The sequence below is a fragment of the Oncorhynchus nerka genome, linkage group LG20 (assembly GCF_034236695.1).
Source record: "Oncorhynchus nerka isolate Pitt River linkage group LG20, Oner_Uvic_2.0, whole genome shotgun sequence".
Classification (NCBI taxonomy): Eukaryota; Metazoa; Chordata; class Actinopteri; order Salmoniformes; family Salmonidae; genus Oncorhynchus; species Oncorhynchus nerka.
Genome location: NC_088415.1, coordinates 7,491,598 through 7,503,867, shown reverse-complemented (window position 1 = coordinate 7,503,867; position 12,270 = coordinate 7,491,598).

The following is a 12,270-nucleotide window of genomic DNA, read 5'->3' as shown; positions in this document are numbered from 1 at the left end:
ACATCTACTAAACATTGTATTTAAGGCCAGAGGTTTCCAACTTGATCATGATTTGCGTACGCACCATAAATAGGAGGCCACTATAGGCCAGAAATAAATAATTGTCAAGTGTCAGTTGTGCAGAGGTGAGGACGGAGTCAGGCGCAGGACACAGAACCGAGTAAAATAACGTATTTTACTCAGCATGTTAATTTAATGTGCAACCAGATGGAAAAAAAACTTTTAACCACTTTTACTCCACACACAGAGATGCATACAAAGCTCCCCTCACCCTCCATTTGGCAAATCCTGCTTAAAAGCAACAACAAAAAAGCAGGAAGCACCAGTGACTCGATCAATAAAAAAGTGGTCAGATGAAGCAGATGCTAAGTTACAAGATTGTTTTGCTATCTCAGACCGGAATTTGTCCCGGGAAGCACAGCCGAGAGCAAATAACATTTACATTACATTTTACATTTAAGTCATTTAGCAGACGCTCTTATCCAGAGCGACTTACAAATTGGTGCTTTCACCTTATGACATCCAGTGGAACAGCCACTTTACAATAGTGCATCTAAATCTTTTAAGGGGGGTGAGAAGGATTACTTTATCCTATCCTAGGTATTCCTTAAAGAGGTGGGGTTTCAGGTGTCTCCGGAAGGTGGTGATTGACTCCGCTGTCCTGGCGTCGTGAGGGAGTTTGTTCCACCATTGGGGGGCCAGAGCAGCGAACAGTTTTGACTGGGCTGAGCGGGAACTGTACTTCCTCAGTGGTAGGGAGGTTTTGCAGGCCAGAGGTGGATGAACGCAGTGCCCTTGTTTGGGTGTAGGGCCTGATCAGAGCCTGGAGGTACTGAGGTGCCGTTCCCCTCACAGCTCCGTAGGCAAGCACCATGGTCTTGTAGCGGATGCGAGCTTCAACTGGAAGCCAGTGGAGAGAGCGGAGGAGCGGGTGACGTGAGAGAACTTGGGAAGGTTGAACACCAGACGGGCTGCGGCGTTCTGGATGAGTTGTAGGGGTTTAATGGCACAGGCAGGGAGCCCAGCCAACAGCGAGTTGCAGTAATCCAGACGGGAGATGACAAGTGCCTGGATTAGGACCTGCGCCGCTTCCTGTGTGAGGCAGGGTCGTACTCTGCGGATGTTGTAGAGCATGAACCTACAGGAACGGGCCACCGCCTTGATGTTAGTTGAGAACGACAGGGTGTTGTCCAGGATCACGCCAAGGTTCTTAGCGCTCTGGGAGGAGGACACGATGGAGTTGTCAACCGTGATGGCGAGATCATGGAACGGGCAGTCCTTCCCGGGAGGAAGAGCAGCTCCGTCTTGCCGAGGTTCAGCTTGAGGTGGTGATCCGTCATCCACACTGATATGTCTGCCAGACATGCAGAGATGTGATTCGCCACCTGGTCATCAGAGGGGGGAAAGGAGAAGATTAATTGTCTGTCGTCTGCATAGCAATGATAGGAGAGACCATGTGAGGTTATGACAGAGCCAAGTGACTTGGTGTATAGCGAGAATAGGAGAGGGCCTAGAACAGAGCCCTGGGGGACACCAGTGGTGAGAGCGCGTGGTGAGGAGACAGATTCTCGCCACGCCACCTGGTAGGAGCGACCTGTCAGGTAGGACGCAATCCAAGCATGGGCCGCGCCGGAGATGCCCAACTCGGAGAGGGTGGAGAGGAGGATCTGATGGTTCACAGTATCGAAGGCAGCCGATAGGTCTAGAAGGATGAGAGCAGAGGAGAGAGAGTTAGCTTTAGCAGTGCGGAGTGCCTCCGTGATACAGAGAAGAGCAGTCTCAGTTGAATGACTAGTCTTGAAACCTGACTGATTTGGATCAATTTTTTAATTTTTTTATTTCACCTTTATTTAACCAGGTAGGCTAGTTGAGAACAAGTTCTCATTTGCAACTGCGACCTGGCCAAGATAAAGCATAGCAGTGTGAACAGACAACACAGAGTTACACATGGAGTAAGCAATTAACAAGTCAATAACACAGTAGAAAAAAAAATGGGCAGTCTATATACAATGTGTGCAAAAGGCATGAGGAGGTAGGCGAATAATACAATTTTGCAGATTAACACTGGGGTGATAAATGATCAGATGGTCATGTACAGGTAGAGATATTGGTGTGCAAAAGAGCAGAAAAGTAAATAAATAAATAAAATAAAAAACAGTATAAAAACAGTATGGGGATGAGGTAGGTGAAAATGGGTGGGCTATTTACCAATAGACTATGTACAGCTGCAGCGATCGGTTAGCTGCTCGGATAGCTGATGTTTGAAGTTGGTGAGGGAGATAAAAGTCTCCAACTTCAGCGATTTTTGCAGTTCGTTCCAGTCACAGGCAGCAGAGTACTGGAACGAAAGGCGGCCAAATGAGGTGTTGGCTTTAGGGATGATCAGTGAGATACACCTGCTGGAGCGTGTGATCAAGAAGGTCATTCTGATCAAGAAGGTCATTCTGAGAGAGATAGCGGGAGAGCTGGCCAAGGACGGCACGTTCAAGAGTTTTGGAGAGAAAAGAAAGAAGGGATACTGGTCTGTAGTTGTTGACATCGGAGGGATCAAGTGTAGGTTTTTTCAGAAGGGGTGCAACTCTCGCTCTCTTGAAGACGGGAGGGACGTAGCCAGCGGTCAGGGATGAGTTGATGAGCGAGGTGAGGTAAGGGAGAAGGTCACCGGAAATGGTCTGGAGAAGAGAGGAGGGGATAGGGTCAAGCGGGCAGGTTGTTGGGCGGCCGGCCGTCACAAGACGCGAGATGTCATCTGGAGAGAGGGTGGAGAAAGAGGTCAGAGCACAGGGTAGGGCAGTGTGAGCAGAACCAGCGGTGTCGTTTGACTTAGCAAACGAGGATCGGATGTCGTCGACCTTTTCAAAATGGTTGACGAAGTCATCTGCAGAGAGGGAGGAGGGGGGGGAGGAGGATTCAGGAGGGAGGAGAAGGTGGCAAAGAGCTTCCTAGGGTTAGAGGCAGATGCTTGGAATTTAGAGTGGTAGAAAGTGGCTTTAGCAGCAGAGACAGAGGAGGAAAATGTAGAGAGGAGGGAGTGAAAGGATGCCAGGTCCGCAGGGATTTCCGCTCGGCTTCCCGGAGCCCTGTTCTGTGAGCTCGCAATGAGTCGTCGAGCCACGGAGCGGGAGGGGAGGACCGAGCCGGCCTGGAGGATAGGGGACATAGAGAGTCAAAGGATGCAGAAAGGGAGGAGAGGAGGGTTGAGGAGGCAGAATCAGGAGATAGGTGGGAGAAGGTTTGAGCAGAGGGAAGAGATGATAGGATGGAAGAGGAGAGAGTAGCGGGGGAGAGAGAGCGAAGGTTGGGACGGCGCGATACCATCCGAGTAGGGGCAGTGTGGGAAGTGTTGGATGAGAGCGAGAGGGAAAAGGATACAAGGTAGTGGTCGGAGACTTGGAGGGGAGTTGCAATGAGGTTAGTGGAAGAACAGCATCTAGTAAAGATGAGGTTGAGCGTATTGCCTGCCTTGTGAGTAGGGGGGGAAGGTGAGAGGGTGAGGTCAAAAGAGGAGAGGAGTGGAAAGAAGGAGGCAGAGAGGAATGAGTCAAAGGTAGACGTGGGGAGGTTAAAGTCGCCCAGAACTGTGAGAGGTGAGCCGTCCTCAGGAAAGGAGCTTATCAAGGCATCAAGCTCATTGATGAACTCTCCGAGGGAACCTGGAGGGCGATAAATGATAAGGATGTTAAGCTTGAAAGGGCTGGTAACTGTGACAGCATGGAATTCAAAGGAGGCGATAGACAGATGGGTAAGGGGAGAAAGAGAGAATGACCACTTGGGAGAGATGAGGATCCCGGTGCCACCACCCCGCTGACCAGAAGCTCTCGGGGTGTGCGAGAACACGTGGGCGGACGAAGAGAGAGCAGTAGGAGTAGCGGTGTTGTCTGTGGTGATCCATGTTTCCGTCAGTGCCAAGAAGTCGAGGGACTGGAGGGAGGCATAGGCTGAGATGAACTCTGCCTTGTTGGCCGCAGATCGGCAGTTCCAGAGGCTACCGGAGACCTGGAACTCCACGTGGGTCGGGCGCTGGGACCACCAGATTAGGGTGGCCGCGGCCACGCGGTGTGGAGCGTTTGTATGGTCTGTGCAGAGAGGAGAGAACAGGGATAGACAGACACATAGTTGACAGGCTAGAGAAGAGGCTACGCTAATGCAAAGGAGATTGGAATGACAAGTGGACTACACGTCTCGAATGTTCAGAAAGTTAAGCTTACGTAGCAAGAATCTAATTGACTAAAATGATTAAAATTATACAGTACTGCTGAGGTAGGCTAGCTGGCAGTGGCTGCGTTGTTGACTTTGTAGGCTAGCTGGCAGTGGCTGCGTTGTTGACACTACACTAATCAAGTCGTTCCGTTGAGTGTAAAGTTTCTACAATGCTGCTATTCGGGGCTAGCTGGCTAGCTAGCAGTGTTGATTACGTTACGTTGCGTTAAAAGAACGACAATAGCTGGCTAGCTAACCTAGAAAATCGCTCTAGACTACACAATTATCTTTGAAACAAAGACGGCTATGTAGCTAGCTATGTAGCTAGCTACGATCAAACAAATCACACCGTTGGGACTGTAATGAAATGAAATGAAAATGTGATAATACCTGTGGAGCGAAGCGGAATGCGACCGGAATGCGAAAGTTCTATTCAGTAGACGTTGGCTAGCTGTTGGCTAGCTAGGAGTGACTCCTACGTTAAGGACGACAAATAGCTGGCTAGCTAACCTCGGTAAATTAAGATAATCGCTCTAAGACTACACACTCTAAACTACACAATTATCTTGGATACGAAGACAGCAAAGACAACTATGTAGCTAGCTAACACTACACTAATCAAGTCGTTCAGTTGAGTGTGATAGTTACTACAGTGCTACGGTAGACGGTGAACGTTAGCTAGCTGGCTAGCTGCTGGGCAGATAGGAGGACGACGAAATACGATAATTACGCAATTATCTTTGATACAAAGACGGCTATGTAGCTAGCTAAGAAGAAATTGCTAAGATTAGACAAATCAAACCGTTGTACTATAATGAAATGTAATGAAATGTAATGAAAAGTTATACAACCTGCAGACCGAAGCAGACCGAAGCGCGGATGCGACCGCTCGCTCCAACCCGGAAGTAATGAATAACACTGGCAAATAACACTGAAACATGCATGAGAGCACCAGCTGTTCCGTGTGATCACACTCTCCGCAGCCTGCTGTCCATTGATTATTGATTTCCATTACCATTAATATTTATCTATTTCTTCTTCTATTGGTCACTATTATTCCTCTTTACATGTATATATTACCATTAGTATATTGAGCCTCCCGAGTGGCGCAGCTGTCTAAGGCACTGCATCTCAGTGCAAGGGGTGTCACTACATTCCCAGGTTTGAATCCAGGCTGAATCATATCTGGCTGTGATTGGGAGTCCCATAGGGCAGTGCACAGTTGGCCCAGCGTCGTCCGGGTTTGGCCAGAGTAGGCCGATATTGTAAATGAGAATTTGTTCTTAACTGAATTGCCTAGTTAAATAAAGGTTAAATACTAAATATTACGAGAAGTATTTATATATTCCTGCTATCACACAATTTTCAGCCCTGTATATAACTACCAGTACATTTTTATTGTACAAACCCACCTCAACCAATCCAGTACCGCTGCACATCGAATAAGGTACTGGTACTGACCTGTATATACAACCAGTCCAGTATCCCTGTACGTTGAATAAGGTACTGGTACTGACCTGTATATACAACCAGTCCAGTACCCCTGCATGTTGAATAAGGTACTGCTACTGACCTGTATATACAACCAGTCCAGTACCCCTGCATGTTGACTAAGGTACTGGTACTGACCTGTATATACTTTTACTTGCGTGTTTCTTTAACTCATCGTAGTTCTTGTGTGTTTTTTATTCTTACTTTAATTATTTTTTCTACTTTCTATTACTATCTATATTGGTATCGGTGTATTGTTGGGAAACAGCTCTGAATGTACTGTACTGTTTTACACCTGTTGTCTCCTGTGTACGTGGCGAATAAACGTTGTAACTTGAATAGAATGGGCGTCCCCATTCAAGTCAATGATGGCATAATGGATGGACTGATGGCCATTGCTAAAATATGTGCTACGATTCAACTCAACTGACATTGCAAAAAAATCCATTCCATTGCATGAGCCACATCAGTTAGTATCATTTGAATGAACATTCTACATTACCATGGAAATGATTGCATCACCATACCAGGCAGCCATTGTGAGTGTACCCATGAGTTTACCGGTCAAATCGCCAGGGTTAGAGCTTATAACCAAGCCTGTTTCATTCATTATATTTCTATGAGTGCTGCGGCTGCATTGTGGTCATTCAGTCAGCTGTTCGTTCAACCGCAAAAATGTTATAATAATAATAGTTTAAACTGTTATGACAGTCTTCATTCATAACCGTCACGGTTACACGGTTATATTGTAATTGTGCCAGAGTTGAAGTCAAAAGTTTACACCATACACCTTAGCCAAATACATTTAAACTCAGTTTTTTCACAATTCCTGATATGTAATCGTAGTAAAAATTCCGTGTCAGTTAGGATCACCACTTTATTTTAAGAATTTGAAATGGCAGGATATAAGTAGAGAGAATGATTTATTTCAGCTTTTATTTATTTCATCACATTCCCAGTGGCTCAGAAGTTGCATACACTCAATTAGTATTTGGTAGCATTGCCTTTAAATTGTTTAACTTGGGTCAAATGTAGCCTTCCACAAGCTTCCCACAATAGGTTGGGTGAATTTTGGCCCACTCCTCCTGACAGAGCTGGTGTAACTGAGTCAGGTTTGTAGACCTCCTTGCTCGCACACGCTTTTTCAGTTCTTCCCACAAATGTTCTATGGGATTGAGGTCAGGTTTTTGTGATGGCCACTCCAATACCTTGACTTTGTTGTCCTTAAGCCATTTTGCCACAACTTTGGAAGTATGCTTGGGGTCATTGTCCATTTGGAAGACCCATTTGCGACCAAGCTTTAACTTCCTGACTGATGTCTTGAGATGTTGCTTCAATATACCCACATACATTTCATCCCTCATGATGCCATCTATTTTGTGAAGTGCACCAGTCCCATCTGCAGCAAAGCACCCCCACAACATGAGGCTGCCACCCCCGTGCTTCACGATTGGGATGGTGTCTTCGGCTTGCAAGCCTCCCCCTTTTTCCTCCAAACATAACGGTGGTCATTATGGCCAAACAGTTCTATTTTTGTTTCATCAGACCAGAGGACATTTCTCCAAAAAGTACTATCTTTGTCCCCATGTGCAGTTGCAAACTGTAGTCTGGCTTTTTATGGCGATTTTGGAGCAGTGCCTTCTTCCTTGCTGAGCAGCCTTTCAGGTTATGTCGATGTAAATCAAATCAAATGTTATTTGTCCCACACACATGGTTAGCAGATGTTAAGTGTAACGAAATGCTTGAGCTTCTAGTTCTGACCGGGCAGTAACGAATAATTTCACAACAACTACCTTATACACGCAAGTGTAAAGGAATTCATAAGAATATGTACATATAAATATATGGATGAGCGATGGTCGAGCGGCATAGGCAAGATGCAGTAGATGGTATAGAATACAGTATATACATATGAGATGAGTAATGTAGGGTATGTAAACATTACATAAAGCAGCATTGTTTCAAGTGAGATATGATATATTACCTACAATTTTTTTATTATTAAAGTAGCTAGAGATTTGAGTCAGTATGTTGGCAGCAGCCACTCAATGTTAGTGATGGCTGTTGAACAGTCAGATGGCCTTGAGATAGAAACTGTTTTTCAGTCTCTCGGTCCCAGCTTTGATGCACCTGTACTGACCTGGATGATAGCGGGGTGAACAGGCAGTGGCTCGGGGGGTTGTTGTCCTTGATGATCTTTTTGACCTTCCTGTGACATCGGGTGGTGTAGGTGTACTGGAGGGCAGGTAGTTTGCCCCCGGTGATGCATTGTGCAGTCCTCACTACCCTCTGGAGAGCCTTACGGTTGTGGGTGGAGAAGTTGCCGTACCAGACAGTGATACAGCCCGACAGGATGCTTTCGATTGTGCATCTGTAAAAGTTTATGAGTGTTTTCGGTGACAAGCCAAATTTCTTCAGCGCCTGTCAGACTGCACCTTCTTCACCACGCTGTCTGTGTGGGTGGACCATTTCAGTTTGTCCATGATGTGTACGCCGAGGAACTTAAAACTTTCCATCTTCTGCACTACTGTCCTGTCAATGTGGATAGGGGGCTGCTCCCTCTGCTTTTTCCTGAAGTCCCACGATCATCTCCTTTGATTTGTTGACGTTGAGTGTGAGGTTATTTTCCTGACACCACACTCTGAGGGCCCTCACCTCCTCCCTATAGGCCGTCTCGTTGTTGTTGGTAATCAAGCCTTCCACTGTAGTGTTGTCTGCAAACTTGATGATTGAGTTGGAGGCATGCATGGCCACGCAGTCATGGGTGAACAGGGAGTACAGGAGAGGGCTGAGAACACACCCTTGTGGGGCCCCAGTGTTGAGAATCAGCGGGCTGAAGAAAAAGAGGTTGACCGATTAATCGGAATTAGGGCCGATTTCAAGTTTTCATAACAATCGGAAATCGGTATTCTTGAACGCCGATTTGCCATTTTTTGTTTTTTGTTTTTACACCTTTATTTAACTAGGCAAGTCAGTTAATTAAGAACACATTCTTATTTTCAATGACGGCCTAGGAACGGTGGGCTAACTGCCTTGTTTAGGGGTACCTTGTCAGCTCTGGGATTCAATCTTGCAACCTCACGGTTAACTAGTCCAACGCTCTAACCACCTGCCTCTCATTGCACTCCACGAGGAGCCTGCCTGTTACGCGTAGAAGCCAAGGTAAGTTGCTAGCTAGCATTAAACTTATCTTATAAAAAACTATGAATCTGTAAGGTACTGGGTGTCGTGAGGGTGAAGTCAGGCGCAGGAAAGCAGAGAGTTCAATATAATGCTCCTTTAATGCACACACGGTGAACCACGGCCACCCCACTTTTGGGTGCTCAAACAAAATGCCCCAGACACACAGGGAACAAAAACAGTCCAGCATTAAATACACGAACACGTTCGTCTGTAGCAAATACCAGGGTTACAATGATCAAAGAAACTGGCGGGCCGGCTGACTATTAAAGCCGAACTAATACAACCAACTCAAAACAGGTGTAATCAATAAACACATAAGGAGGGGGAGAAAAGAATCAGTGGCAGCTAGTAGGCCGGCGACGACGACCGCCGAGCGCCACCAAACAGGAAGGGGAGCCACCTTCGGTCGGAGTCGTGACAGTACCCCCCCTGATGCGAGGCTCCCGCAGCGCGCCGACACCGGCCTCGAGGTCGACCCGGAGGACGAGGCGCAGGGCGATCCGGATGGAGGCGATCGAAATCCCTCAACATTGACGGATCCAAAATGTCCCCCACCGGTACCCAGCACCTCTCCTCCGGACTGTACCCCTCCTAGTCCACAAGGTACTGCAGGCCCCTCACCCGGCGTCTCGAGTCCAGAGTGGCCCGTATCGTGTACGCCGGGGACCCCTCGATGTGCAGAGGGGGAGGAGGGACCTCCGGCACCTCACCGCCCTGCAGGGGACCAGCTTCCACCGGCCTGAGGAGAGACACATGAAACGAGGGGTTAATATGTTAATAGGAAGGGAGTTGTAATCGATAACACACCTCGTTTAATCTCCTCAGGACTTTGAAGGGCCCTACACACTGCGGCCCCAGCTTCCGGCAGGGCAAACGGAGGGGCAGGTTTTGAGGTCGAGAGCCAGACCCTGTCCCCCGGTACAAACACCGGGGCCTCACTGCGGTAGCGATCAGCACTCCTTTTCTGCCGTCCACTAGCTTGTTGGAGAGATTCCTGGACGGCCCTCCAAGTCTCTTTGGAGCGCTGCAACCATTCCTCCACCGCAGGAGCCTTGGTCTGGCTCGGATGCCATGGTGCCAGGACCGGCTGGTACCCAAACACACACTGAAAGGGGGACACGTTAGTAGAGGAGTGGCATAGTGAGTTCTAGGCCATTTCGGCCCAGTGGATGTATCTCGCCCACTCCCCTGGCCGGTCCTGGCAATACGACCGCAGAAACCTACCCTGGTTCACTCTCTCCACCTGCCCATTACTCTTGGGGTGATAACCGGAGGTCAGGCTGACCGAGACCCCCAGACACTCCATGAACGACCTCCATACTCGGGACGTGAACTGGGGGCCCCCTATCAGAAGCGATGTCCTCCGGCACCCCATAGTGCCGGAAGACGTGGGTGAATAATGCCTCCGCAGTCTGTAGGGCTGTAGGGATACCGGGCAATGGGAGGAGACGGCAGGACTTAGAGAACCGATCCACAATCACCAGAACCGTAGTGTTCCCCTGAGACGGGGGAGGATCGGTGAGGAAATCTACGGAGAGATGAGACCATGGCCGTTGTGGAATGGGGAGGGGTTGTAACTTCCCTCTAGGAAGGTGCCTAGGAGCCTTGCTCTGGGCATATACCGAACATAAACACTAACGTCCCAAGCCAAGGTAGGCCACCAATACCTCCCCCGAAGGCTCCCCACTGTCCTCGCACCCCAGAGTGACCCGAGGAGGGTAGGACGTGAGCCCACCGAATCAGTTGGTCCCGAACACCAAGCGGCACGTACTTCCACCCCGCCGGACACTGAGGAGGCGCGTGTTCTGCCCGTAACACCCGCTCGATGTCCGAGTCCACCTCCCATACCACTGGTGCTATCAGCCTCGAGGCGGGAAGGATGGGAGTAGGTTCGGTGGACCGATCCTCCGTGTCGTAAAGGCGGGACAGTGCGTCCGCCTTCACATTCTGGGAGCCCGGTCTATAAGATAACGTGAACCGGAATCAGGTGAAAAACATGGCCCACTTTGCCTGACGTGGGTTCAGTCTCCTAGCTGCCCGAATATACTCCAGATTCTGGTGGTCGGTCCAGATGAGAAAGGGGTGCTTAGCCCCCTCAAGCCAGTGTCTCCACACCTTCAGAGCCCTGACCACCGCTAACAACTTCCGGTCCCCTACATCATAGTTGGGTTCCGCTGGGCTGAGCTTCCTTGAGAAGAAAGCGCAGGGACAGAGTTTTGGTGGCGTACCCGAGCGCTGTGATAGCACGGCACCCACCCCAGCCTCGGACGCGTCCACCTCCACTATAAATGCTAGAGAGGGGTCCGGATGCGCCAACACGGGCGCATCAGTGAACAGCGCCTTCAACATGTTGAATGCTCCGTCCGCCTCTGCTGACCACTGCAACCGCACCGGGCCCCCCTTCAGCAGTGAGGTAATGGGAGCCGCTATCTGGCCAAAACCCCGGATAAACCTCCGGTAGTAGTTGGCAAAACCCCAAAACCGCTGCACCTCTTTTACCTTGGTCGGAGTCGGCCAATTACGCACAGCCTTAATGCGGTCACCCTCCATCACCACCCCCGAGGTGGAAATGCGATAACCCAGAAAGGAGACGGCTCGTTTGGAGAACACACACTTCTCAGCCTTGACGTATAGGTCATGCTCCAGCAGTCTACCAAGCACCTTGCGTACGAGAGACACATGCGCGGCGCAAGTGGTTGAGTAGATCAGAATGTCATCGATATAAACAACCACTCCCTGCCCGTGCAGGTCCCTGAGAATCTCGTCTACAAAGGATTGAAAAACAGCTGGAGCATTCTTTAACCCATACGGCATGACGCGGTATTCATAGTGGCCCGATGTGGTACTAAATGCGGTTTTCCACTCGTCTCCCTTCCGAATACGCACCAGACTATACTCGCTCCTGAGATCCAGTTTTGTGAAGAACTGCCCTCCGTGAAATGATTCCACCGCCGTAGCAACCCCACTGTGATGGCATTTAGACCTCTATAATCAATAGACGGACGCAAACCTCCCTCCTTTTTCTTCACAAAAAATAAACTCGAGGAGACGGGTGAGATGGAGAACCGAATGTACCCCTGTCCCAGAGACTCCGTGACATATAGCATAGCCAACGTCTCCTCTTGGGACAATGGGTACAGGTGACTCTTGGGAAGCGCACCGTTTACCTGGAGATCTATCTCACAATCCCTTCCCAGTCGATGAGGTGGTAATTTAGTCGCTTTCTTTTTACTGAAAGCGATTGCCAAATCGGCATACTCGGGGGGAATGCCCCCCCAGCACCGATCGGCCGTGTGTCCTCTCCGACCACAGCTGGTGCAGGGGGGGCCTCCTCCTCCGGTACCCCTCGGCACGGCCCCTCCCAACTCCATCGGAATGGGAGTGAAGGTGCTGGGT